Raw genomic sequence first — 10393 nt, forward strand, 5'->3', positions numbered from 1 at the left:
GTCCTCCACACTGCTCACAACTAATTCGTATTGAGTGAATATCTTTAGTCATCTTTTCCATTCGTCTCTCAATAGCATCTATCTTTGCGGAAATGGAATCTAAGTCATGGCTAGAATCGGCTCTAGCTGCTTTAGATGATCTAACGATATCTTTTTCTTGGTGCCACTCATGTGAGTGGGAAGCAGTGTTATCAATAATTTTGTAAGCATCAGTTTCGGTTTTCTTCATAATAGAACCACCAGCTGCTATATCTATGTCTTTCCTTGTAGTGATGTCGCATCCTTGGTAGAATATTTGTACTATTTGACAGGTGTCTAAACCATGTTGCGGACATCCTCTTAATAACTTTCCAAATCTTGTCCACGCCTCATATAGAGTTTCATTTGGCTTCTGTGTAAACGTAACAATTTCTTCTTGAAGTCTTACGACTTTAGATGCCGAAAAGAATTGTTTAAGAAAATTTTCAACTAAAACATCCCATGTATCAATCGCCCCTTCAGGTAACGATTCCAACCAATCTTTGGCTTCTCCCTTTAAAGTCCAGGGAAATAACATGAGATATATCTGTTCATCCTCCACTTCTCGGATTTTAAATAGTGTGCAGATCCTATTAAAGGTACGAAGATGTTCATTTGGATCTTCCTTCGGTGCACCACTAAATTGGCATTGATTAGTCACCATGTGTAGAATTTGTCCTTTGATTTCATAATCTGGCGCATTAATGTCTGGATGAGTAATTGCGTGACCTTGGCCAGTGCGTTTAGCTCTCATTCGGTCTTCCATACTTAAAGGTTCCAGATTCTCCATAATTGAATTTGTTGAATCGGAATCACTAGAGGATTCTGATTTAATGGTTCGCTCCTCAACAATCTCTGTTTGAATGATTGGTGGTTCCGGAGGAAAATTTAATGGTTCAGGATCTACGAATCGTCCCTAAATATTCTCCGGATTCTCAATTGTGAGGTCGGGTTCAAAAAATGAATTATCGGAAATTTGAACTGGAGTACTTGGTCGACTGGATGACGATTCTAAAGAAAAATCAACGGCGGTAATATTTGCTAAATTTCTTGATCCAGTTACAGGTGGTGAACGTACAAAAGGTGGTGAACGTCTTGCTCGGTGCATTCACTGAATATCCTATTAGTTTTTTTTAAAAAGGAAAGAAAAATTATATAAGTTATCCAATTAATAGACTTTTCTGATTTTGCCCACGTTTCGAATAGCCAAAAGATGCAGCAGAGGGGCAGGATTCGTTTGGTCTCAATATAATTGAGGACTGTTTGGCTCCAATAACCCGGTCCACGTACAAATCCAACTATTACTACGAACCAGAAAATTTTGATGTCTATCAATTTAACCACTTAAAATAAATTTTCGTAATTTTAAGAAATTTAGATAAGAAGTAGAATAAAAATCTATATCCTAAAAACTAGAATAGCGAGAAATAAGAAAGAAAAAGAGCGCGTCGAAAAAGATCGAAAAAGAGAAGGGGTGAAAAATAAAAGGCGTCGAAAAATAAGAAAAAGAAAAAAAATGACTTATAAAACTTAAAAACACTCTAACCTAACCTTATTACCACAACTAACTTAAAATTATAATCGCAAATTGAGATTATTAATTGGAATGATAATTGATACATAGGTAAAAGTCGTCTAAAAATATTAAAGCTTACAGGAAAAACTAAATCCCAAATGGCAATAATTTAAAAAGAAACTAAAACTTAAAAAGGCGTCGCAAAATTCTAAAGTACCTAAATCTTAGTCTAAAGAAAAAGCACTTAAGAGATTTTACGGCAAAGCTTAAAAATCTAGAAGTAAAAATAACTATGGCAAAAACTAAGTTTAAAACTAAATACTAGCGAAGAATACAAATATTACGCTAAAACAATTAAAAAGGGACAAAATATAAAAATATACTAAAAGTTGTAAAAAGTACAATTTTTATAAAAATATTATTTTTATATTATTTATTTTATAAAACTATTAATTTTATATATAATAAAACTAATTAAAATTTAAAATACAATTTAATTTAAAAACTTAAACTAATTATAATAATAATTAAGTAATTAGGGTTTATTAATAATAATAATAATAATAAAATCCGTAATTAATGCGAAATTAGGGTTCTGTCACGTGTGTCAGGGAGGCTCCGCGAGTCGCGGTATTCGAGGCTGCAAACTCCGCGAGTCGCGGGGTTCCAATTTTCAACTCAGGTACAGTTTAAAATTCGACGCGTTTTTTTTTCTGTTTTATATTTTCTGTTTAAATCAAAATATTTATATAATAAAAACTTATATTTAAAAACTAAAATAAAAATAGAACTACTTTATAATTTTAAAAATATCTTAAAAATAGATTTATATATATATATTAAATTTTTTTTTTCAGTTTTTTTTATGTTCTAAATAAACACAAAATATTGAAATAAAACTTATATTTTTATAAAATAAAAATAAAGAAACTTTATAAAACTTAAATATTTAACAAACTCTTAAAAATATTTATATTTTTGTTTTCTTTTTATATTTTCGAATAATTAAAAACGTATTTTTTACAAAAACGTATTTTTATAAAAGTAAACTAAAAATAAAAATCTTTTTTTTTTTATATTAGCGTTGCGCTTCCGGCTTTTAAGCGAATCCCCGGCAGCGGCGCCAAAAATACTTGATATTATGCGAGGTGTATATAAAATAGCTTTTAAATTTTAGCAGGAAATACTATTAAATACGATACAATTTTATACAAGATATTTATTTATAGAATGGATATACTTAAACCTTGCTACAACACTTATAGGCAGTGTACCTAATCGTACAGTAGTGTAGTTTTTAGTAAGTCCGGTTCGTTCCACATGGAATCTTTTTCACAAAGCTTAACGCTATATTAGTTTAAATTTATAAAAAATACAAATATATATATAAGTAATATTATTATTATAAATGGGGGTTTTTACCGTTTAATGACCGGTTTGTCGATTTTAAAACTTTAGTCGCAGTTAAAACCAAATGTAAAATAATAAATAAATACAAGACTTAATTTAAAGCGTAAAGTAAATAACGATAATGAAATTGCGAATAATAAAAGTGCGATAAAATAAACTTGCGATAATTAAAAAAGTACGATAATTAAAAGTGCAATTAAATATAATAACAATAAATAAAAGTGCTATAATTAGAAGTGCAATTAAATATAAAATAAAGGAAATTAAATATGAAATAAAAGAATTATGCTTATTTAAACTTCCGTAATCATGATGTTTGACGTGTTGATTTTAGTTTTATGCCCATGGGTTAATTGTCCTTTGTCCTGGATTATTTAATATGTCCATACGGATTTTGTCCATAATAGTCCATCAGTCATAAATATAAAGAGCGGAAGCCTTCGTCAAATTATTCTTATTCCCGAAGTCAAATATTCCAACTAATTGGGGATTCGAATTGTAACAAGGTTTTAATACTTTGTTTAATAAATACACCAGGTTATCGACTGCGTGTAAACCAAGGTTTTACTACTTTGTTAACAATTACACCAATTACCCTTGAATGTAATTCACCCCTGTTTCAACAAGTCTATTAACTATTAATCCAGTTCCGTATCCGGTAAAATGAATAATTATTGGTATTTATAGATATCCCGCCCACCGTACCCAGTCAAGCGTATGTGGTTTGTATATTAATCCAGTTACGTCGAATTATAAGTTTGTATATTAAATTAACAAGGTATTGTTTAGTTAATATAAAACCCATTAATAGTCCATAGTCTAATTTCCATAAGTGTCGTTCTTTTATCCAAACCCCAATTATGGTACAAAGCCCAATTACCCAATTTTAGTAATTAGCCCAACATCATGATTACTTCGGTATTAAATAAGCATAATAATAACTTAGCTACGAGACATTAAATTAAAAAGGTTGAACATAACTTACAATGATTAAAAATAGCGTAGCGTTACATGGACAGAATTTCGACTTACACCTTTACAACATTCGCTAACATACCCTTATTATTAGGATTAAAATTAAAATTAAAATTAAAATATAAATTATAAATATAAATATTACGTATATAGATAGAGAGATTGATGGATATTTTATGAAAAATTGATCAGAATTCGTTGAGCTTTATAGGGAGTTTCAGTTTTTGGGGCTCCGCGACTCGCGACCCATTCCTTCTTCAAACTCCGCGAGTCGCGGAGTTTGTAATTACAACTCACTCCATTTTGGCTCTTTATTTACCGACGGTTTATTATATAAATATAATATATATATAATTTATATAATTAATTATATATTATATTATATTTATATACATAGTTAACTTGTAATTTTTAGTCCGTTGCGTCGAGCGTTGAGAATTGACTCTGGTCCCGGTTCCGGATTTTCGAACGTCCTTGCGTACAATTTAATATCTTGTACTTTGCGTTTTGAATCTTGTACTCTTGTAATTTCGAGATGTTTCTTATCAATAATTGGAACCTCTTTGATTGTCTTTTGTACTTTTGAGCTTTTTGGTCGTTTGCGTCTTTAATTCGTCGAATCTGTCTTTTGTCTTCACCTTTTATTATTTAAACGAATATCACTTGTAAATAGAACAATTGCAACTAAAAGCTTGTCTTTCTTGAGGAATAATGCTATGAAATATATATATATATATATATATATATATATATATATATATATATATATATATATTTGCTCCATTACAATTATGTGTGTTAATATATATAAATGATATAGGTTCGTGAATCCGAGGCCAACCCTGCATTGTTCAATATAGTCATATGTATTTTTACTACAAAATACATTAGGTGAGTTCATTTGATTCCCTTTTACTCTTTACATTTTTGGGACTGAGAATGCATGCGCTGCTTTTACAACTGCTTTATTAAATGCTTTTGAAATACATTTTGAACTGCGAATACATGAAATGCTTTTATAAATGTTTGACGAGATAGACATAAGCAAAACATTCCTCGAATGAATTATGTGGACGTGATAATTGCCACCATTGAATTATGAGGACGTGATAATTACCACAATTGATATGAATATTTTCCCCTGATTATTATTGCTTGGTAACCTAAGAATTAGGGAACATCACTAATTTTGAGAATTAGTGCACGCCTAATTGACGCGAATCCTAAAGGTAGCTACCGGGTTTAACACCCCCACCCAGAATGTTCACTAGACGGAAAGGCTAGTGGGTGTGGTGTTTAGTACTTCGAAGTTTATATGATTATTATACAGACGAGATGTTCTGTTTTGGGGATATTATTATGCGCATTATATGTTAAGGTCGGTTACCAAGCCAAGCTATGAAAGCAATGAAAAGTGAATGTTATCTATCGAGAGAATGATTTTATACACAGGTTATGTGTATGTTATTTTTGTGCACAAGATATGTGTTCGGTTACTAAGATTTATGAAAGATGATTTCGTACACGAGAAAGGTGTACTTTATTTAAAAGATATCGCATATACATTACAGGTGGGTATAGGATTCGGGCCCATTTTTACCATGCAGGATTTAAATCTTGTGGTCTATCAAAATGATGAATTTTATTGTTTTATGATAAACCTATGAACTCACCAACCTTTTGGTTGACACTTTAAAGCATGTTTATTCTCAGGTATGAAAGAAATCTTCCGCTGTGCATTTGCTCATTTTAAAGACATTATTTGGAGTCGATCATCGCAATGGGACCAGATGTTGGTGACTTCGTCCAGATGGATTAGGACGGGTCCTTTCAATACGGGTTAAAGCAAGCGCCTCGGGCATGGAATAGCAGGATAGACAAGTATTTCCAGTAGAATGACTTTACGAAATGCCCCCATGAGCATGCCCTCTACACCAAAGTTAGCAATGATGGAGATGTTATGATTGTGTGCCTATATGTGGATGACTTGATATTCACTGGTAGTAATCCCAAAATGTTTGAGGAGTTCAAGAAAGCAATGGTTCGGGAATTCGAGATGACCTACATTGGACTTATGGCTTACTATCTTGGGATCAAGGTAAAACAAAAGAAAGAAGGAATATTCATATCCCAAGAAGGATATGCGAATGAGGTGCTCAAGAAGTTTAAGATGAATGATTGCAAGTCAATGAACACACCAGTGGGTTGCAATCTCAAATTGTCAAAAGATGATGAAGGATACTTGGTGGACCCAACACAATACAAGAGTTTGGTTGGAAGTCTGAGGTACCTAACCTGCACGAGGCCAGATATTCTCTACGGAGTTGGACTAGTAAGTCGATACATGGAAGCACCTACAATAAATCATTTGAAGGCGGCCAAGAGGATACTTCGCTACATCAAAGGTACGATTGACTATGGCCTATTTTATTCGCCTTCTGATCACTTCAAGCTAGTTGGATACAGTGATAGTGATTGGGCTGGAGACATAGATGATCGTAAGAGTACGAGTGGTTTCGTGTTCTATATGGGAGATACGGCGTTCACATGGAGCTCGAAGAAGCAACCCATTGTGACTCTGTCAACGTGTGAAGCCGAGTTTGTAGCAGCAACATCGTGCACCTGTCATGCAATATGGCTCAGGAAGTTACTAAATGAACTTAAGTTTTTCCGAAAGGAAGCTACGGAGATATTTGTGGATAACAAGTCTGCGATTGCTCTAGCAAAGAATCCAGTCTTCCATGATAGAAGCAAGCACATTGATATGAAATACCATTACATCAGGGAGTGTGTTACAAATAAAGAGGTGCAGATAAAGTACGCGAAGTCATTTGACCAAGTTGCTGATATTTTCACAAAGCCCCTAAAACACGAGACATTTCAGAGATTACGGAATATGCTCGGAGTGACAAAATCAAGTTTAAGGGGGGCTGTTGGAAACTAAACTTGATTTGGGCTATTTGTTTTGGATATGGGCTTGAAAGTATACAAGTATATGGATCAAGATTGTAGTCCAATATCTAGAAACTTCATGTAATGTGAAGTAGTCAATGTGTGTAGAATAATCATGTAAAAATATCTAAGTCTAGAAAAACTTAGGAAATATCTAGATATTAGTTGATGAAGTGTTCTAGAGTGTTCCATTGAGTAGTATAAATAGAGGGCTTCACCCCTCATTTGTAATCAAGCAAAGCAATAAGCAATAAAACAAAGTTTTCAAGATCAATCAAATATATAAATTATCAATCTCTCTTCCCAAATAATATACCTAGCCTCCTATTTCCAACAAATAGTCGATTCCTGACTTGAACTTCTTGTTCGTCTTGAATATAAATATTGTGTTTCCAGACTTGAACCCGATTCGACTTGAACCTTTTTGATTTGTCCGGAGTATTAAGTTTCCCGACTTGAACCTTTTTGATTCGCCTGGAGTATTCAAATTCCAAACATGAACCCAGTTCATTCTTGAACCTTGTTTGGTTCACTTGAAATATTTAAGTTTCCTTTTCCTGACATGAACCCAGTTAAACGTGAACCTTGTTTGATTCGTCAGAAGTATTTAAGTTTCCCGACATGAACCCAGCTCCACTTGAATCTTGTTTTAGTTCGCCCGATATGAACCTAGTTTAATCTTGAATCTTGTTTGGTTCGCCTGACATAAACCGAGTTCAACATAAGCCTTGTTTGATTCGCCTGGAGTGTCTTGCTCTATTCCTTAGATGCTTCGGTAATCAAATCACGGTGATGCTAGAATCAATCTCCCCCTCACCTGTTTGTTGGATATGTACCGGAAACAATCATAAAAAATAAGGATTAGTTAAGTTGTAATCATTAAATCTTCTCGTAATTATATTTCTCTCTTTTCCACCAACTCACAATGATATTATAATCAAACTCTCCCTCACTTGTGTGTTGGGGGTTAAAATAATAAATAGTCTCAAGAAAAAAGTCACAATTAATTTGAAGTGAACATGTGGCCTGTTTCTGTGTTTTTATGAATAAATCAATTTTGAGCTGGATATGAGTCTGTGTCTCCCGTCGAACATACAAGAGTTGTTTTTGGTCCTTCTCAAATTTGGAGCCTCCCCTTTTAAAAGACTTTAATTTAACAAAGAAGTCCTTTTGTTTTAAATGAACGAAGGTGTATGAATTTACCCAAAAAATTGATACTTTATAAAAGAATAAAAGAGCTTCCAATATATATATATATATATATATATATATATATATATATATATATATATATATATATATATATATATATATATATATATATATATATATATATATATATATATAAGCATAACTTTACCCCACTTGATAGAAAAAATACATTAGAAAGTTGACCGACAAAAGTTTTGTCCATTTATGTTAAAAAGGGATAATATTTTTTGTTCTTTACTTTGAAAAAAAAAATTTACTTTTGCACTTTTTTTTTTGTGTGGCAAAAAACTAAAATATATAAATAATCATTTTCACGAATCTGTGAAAAGATAAGGTGTACAAGCAAAACCAAGACAAACTTACAAACATTACTGTCTTCTTGGCTCAACAAATAAACATAATACAACATTAAACTAGCTGGGCCTTTATGCCATAACCAAAATTAAATATAAGGAACTCAGAAGCTATGAATCTTCACTGTAATTAGGCATGGTCAAATCAGGATCCTTGGATCATTAGACCAATTATAACTTTGAAAGCTCTTACAAATCTTTCCATTAACCAACCATCGAAAAACTTTGAAAGCTCTTGCACTTGATTAATTTCATAATCATCTAAATTCCCACTTAAACCCAAATCCCACACCATCCTTCCATTTTCATCGAAGCACCCCATATCCGCCAAACGTCCATTTATTTTTGTGGATCCACGATACAAAGCCCGAAATTGATCCCTTAAATTCGACTCAACCAACCAAATATCATTTCAAAATAAAATTTGTGTGCCTTTCCCAATTTTTCATTACCAACTTTGAAGACTTGACAATTCAAAAAACTCCTCCGTGCCTTGTAGCTAAAATCATTGCTTACTTTTACAAGGTTTTTCACTACTATCAAACATACCTGCTAAAAAATTCCCAAACTCAAGCTTTTCATTTTAATGTTTCTTGGGATTTAGAATCTTACCACTAACTTGGATAGGTTTGGGGGCATACCCAATTCCCCGTTTCTGTGTCAAACCATCTTCATCTTCACTTTGTGGGCTATCTTCTAAATCCACATTTACCTCATCAGTTAAATCCCTAGCAGCCGGCTTCTTTTTCCTATGACACTTTGGTGTGATTTTGTGGGCCTCAGCCGCCAATTCCTGCTTATTTAAGGCTTTTATCTTCAGAGCCTTTTTCTTATAAAAAGCACAAGAAGATCTACAATCAAGGGTTGGGCATTGATGTTGATCTTGTATATTATGAGAGTGTCTAGCAGAATGAAAATAGGAAGGCTCTTTAGGTAATTCCACATTAAAATCGGACTGCAATTGAAGAAACTCGCTATTGGGCTTAGTCCCTGCCGGCCCAGAATCATCAATATTAGGCCTGTTCAATATAAGGGAACCACACGTCTTTTTTTTTGGCTTGATCATAGGGAAGTACAGCAACAGAAGGGGTTGTTTCTTCCAACATAAACGTGGTTTCAAGGTTCTTTTTCAGATATGCAGATATATTTTCTCCAAAAGCACCATCTTTATAGGCTCGGATTCTGATCTTTTCTTCAAAACGGTGACTTTGTATTTCTTATATACATCCAAATTCAAGTTGGAATTGTGGATATCGCTATTACCCAATGAACCAAGAATCTTTCCCGTTTGAAGATCTGAAAGTTCAAAATTTGAAAACAAATTCCCCTATCCACCGTTGGTCGTTCCTTTTGGGGTAGTCGGAACATTTTCCGGTGATTCCGGTATATCGGCACCGTCATCGTCCATCGGCTGATCATCGTTAGAATTGTCAAGGCCACTTGACCACATCATAATTTAAAGGTTTGCTTAGTGTCAAAGTTTATCCATTTATTTAAAATAATGGTTATCTTGACTGTTCAATATCAGAATGAACTTTTGACAGCTATTCATTTCTTAAAAAAATAAAACCTGACCAACTTTTGACCTTTTATAACTTTGATAAACTTTTCCTTTTTTACTTGGACTATATTTGAAGTGCTCGTTTAACTGAGTTGCAAAACAATTTCATCCCAACCTTTCTTCCCTAAAAATCAGCCATTACTAAACTAGGGTTTATATTAACCTTCCCTTTTACATTAATTGCGATCGTACGATGGTTGTTCTATCTATTGATTCAAACCTAATTGATTCAAACCCTACCATTTACTTCCCAATCGAGGATTTTCGCTATGAACACGAAATTAAAGGAAAAAGGTTAAAGGATAGAAGGATTTGAGGTGTTAACCCAAACCCTTTACCTGATTCGTGGATTCTCGAAGCCATGAAATCGAAGCAGTTTGTGGAGTCATTCCGTCG

The 10393-nt window shown here is 33.1% G+C and overlaps 1 non-coding gene across 1 annotated transcript; it reads left to right on the plus strand.

Annotated features, from left to right (window-relative positions):
* Window positions 1-317: 317 nt before the first annotated feature.
* Window positions 318-424, plus strand: LOC139846026 (small nucleolar RNA R71). The gene has a single exon (XR_011758773.1). It is a non-coding gene; the product is annotated as a small nucleolar RNA R71 (small nucleolar RNA).
* Window positions 425-10393: the final 9969 nt, after the last annotated feature.

Source organism: Rutidosis leptorrhynchoides, chromosome 4, assembly GCF_046630445.1.
Source record: "Rutidosis leptorrhynchoides isolate AG116_Rl617_1_P2 chromosome 4, CSIRO_AGI_Rlap_v1, whole genome shotgun sequence".
NCBI classification, from domain to species: domain Eukaryota; kingdom Viridiplantae; phylum Streptophyta; class Magnoliopsida; order Asterales; family Asteraceae; genus Rutidosis; species Rutidosis leptorrhynchoides.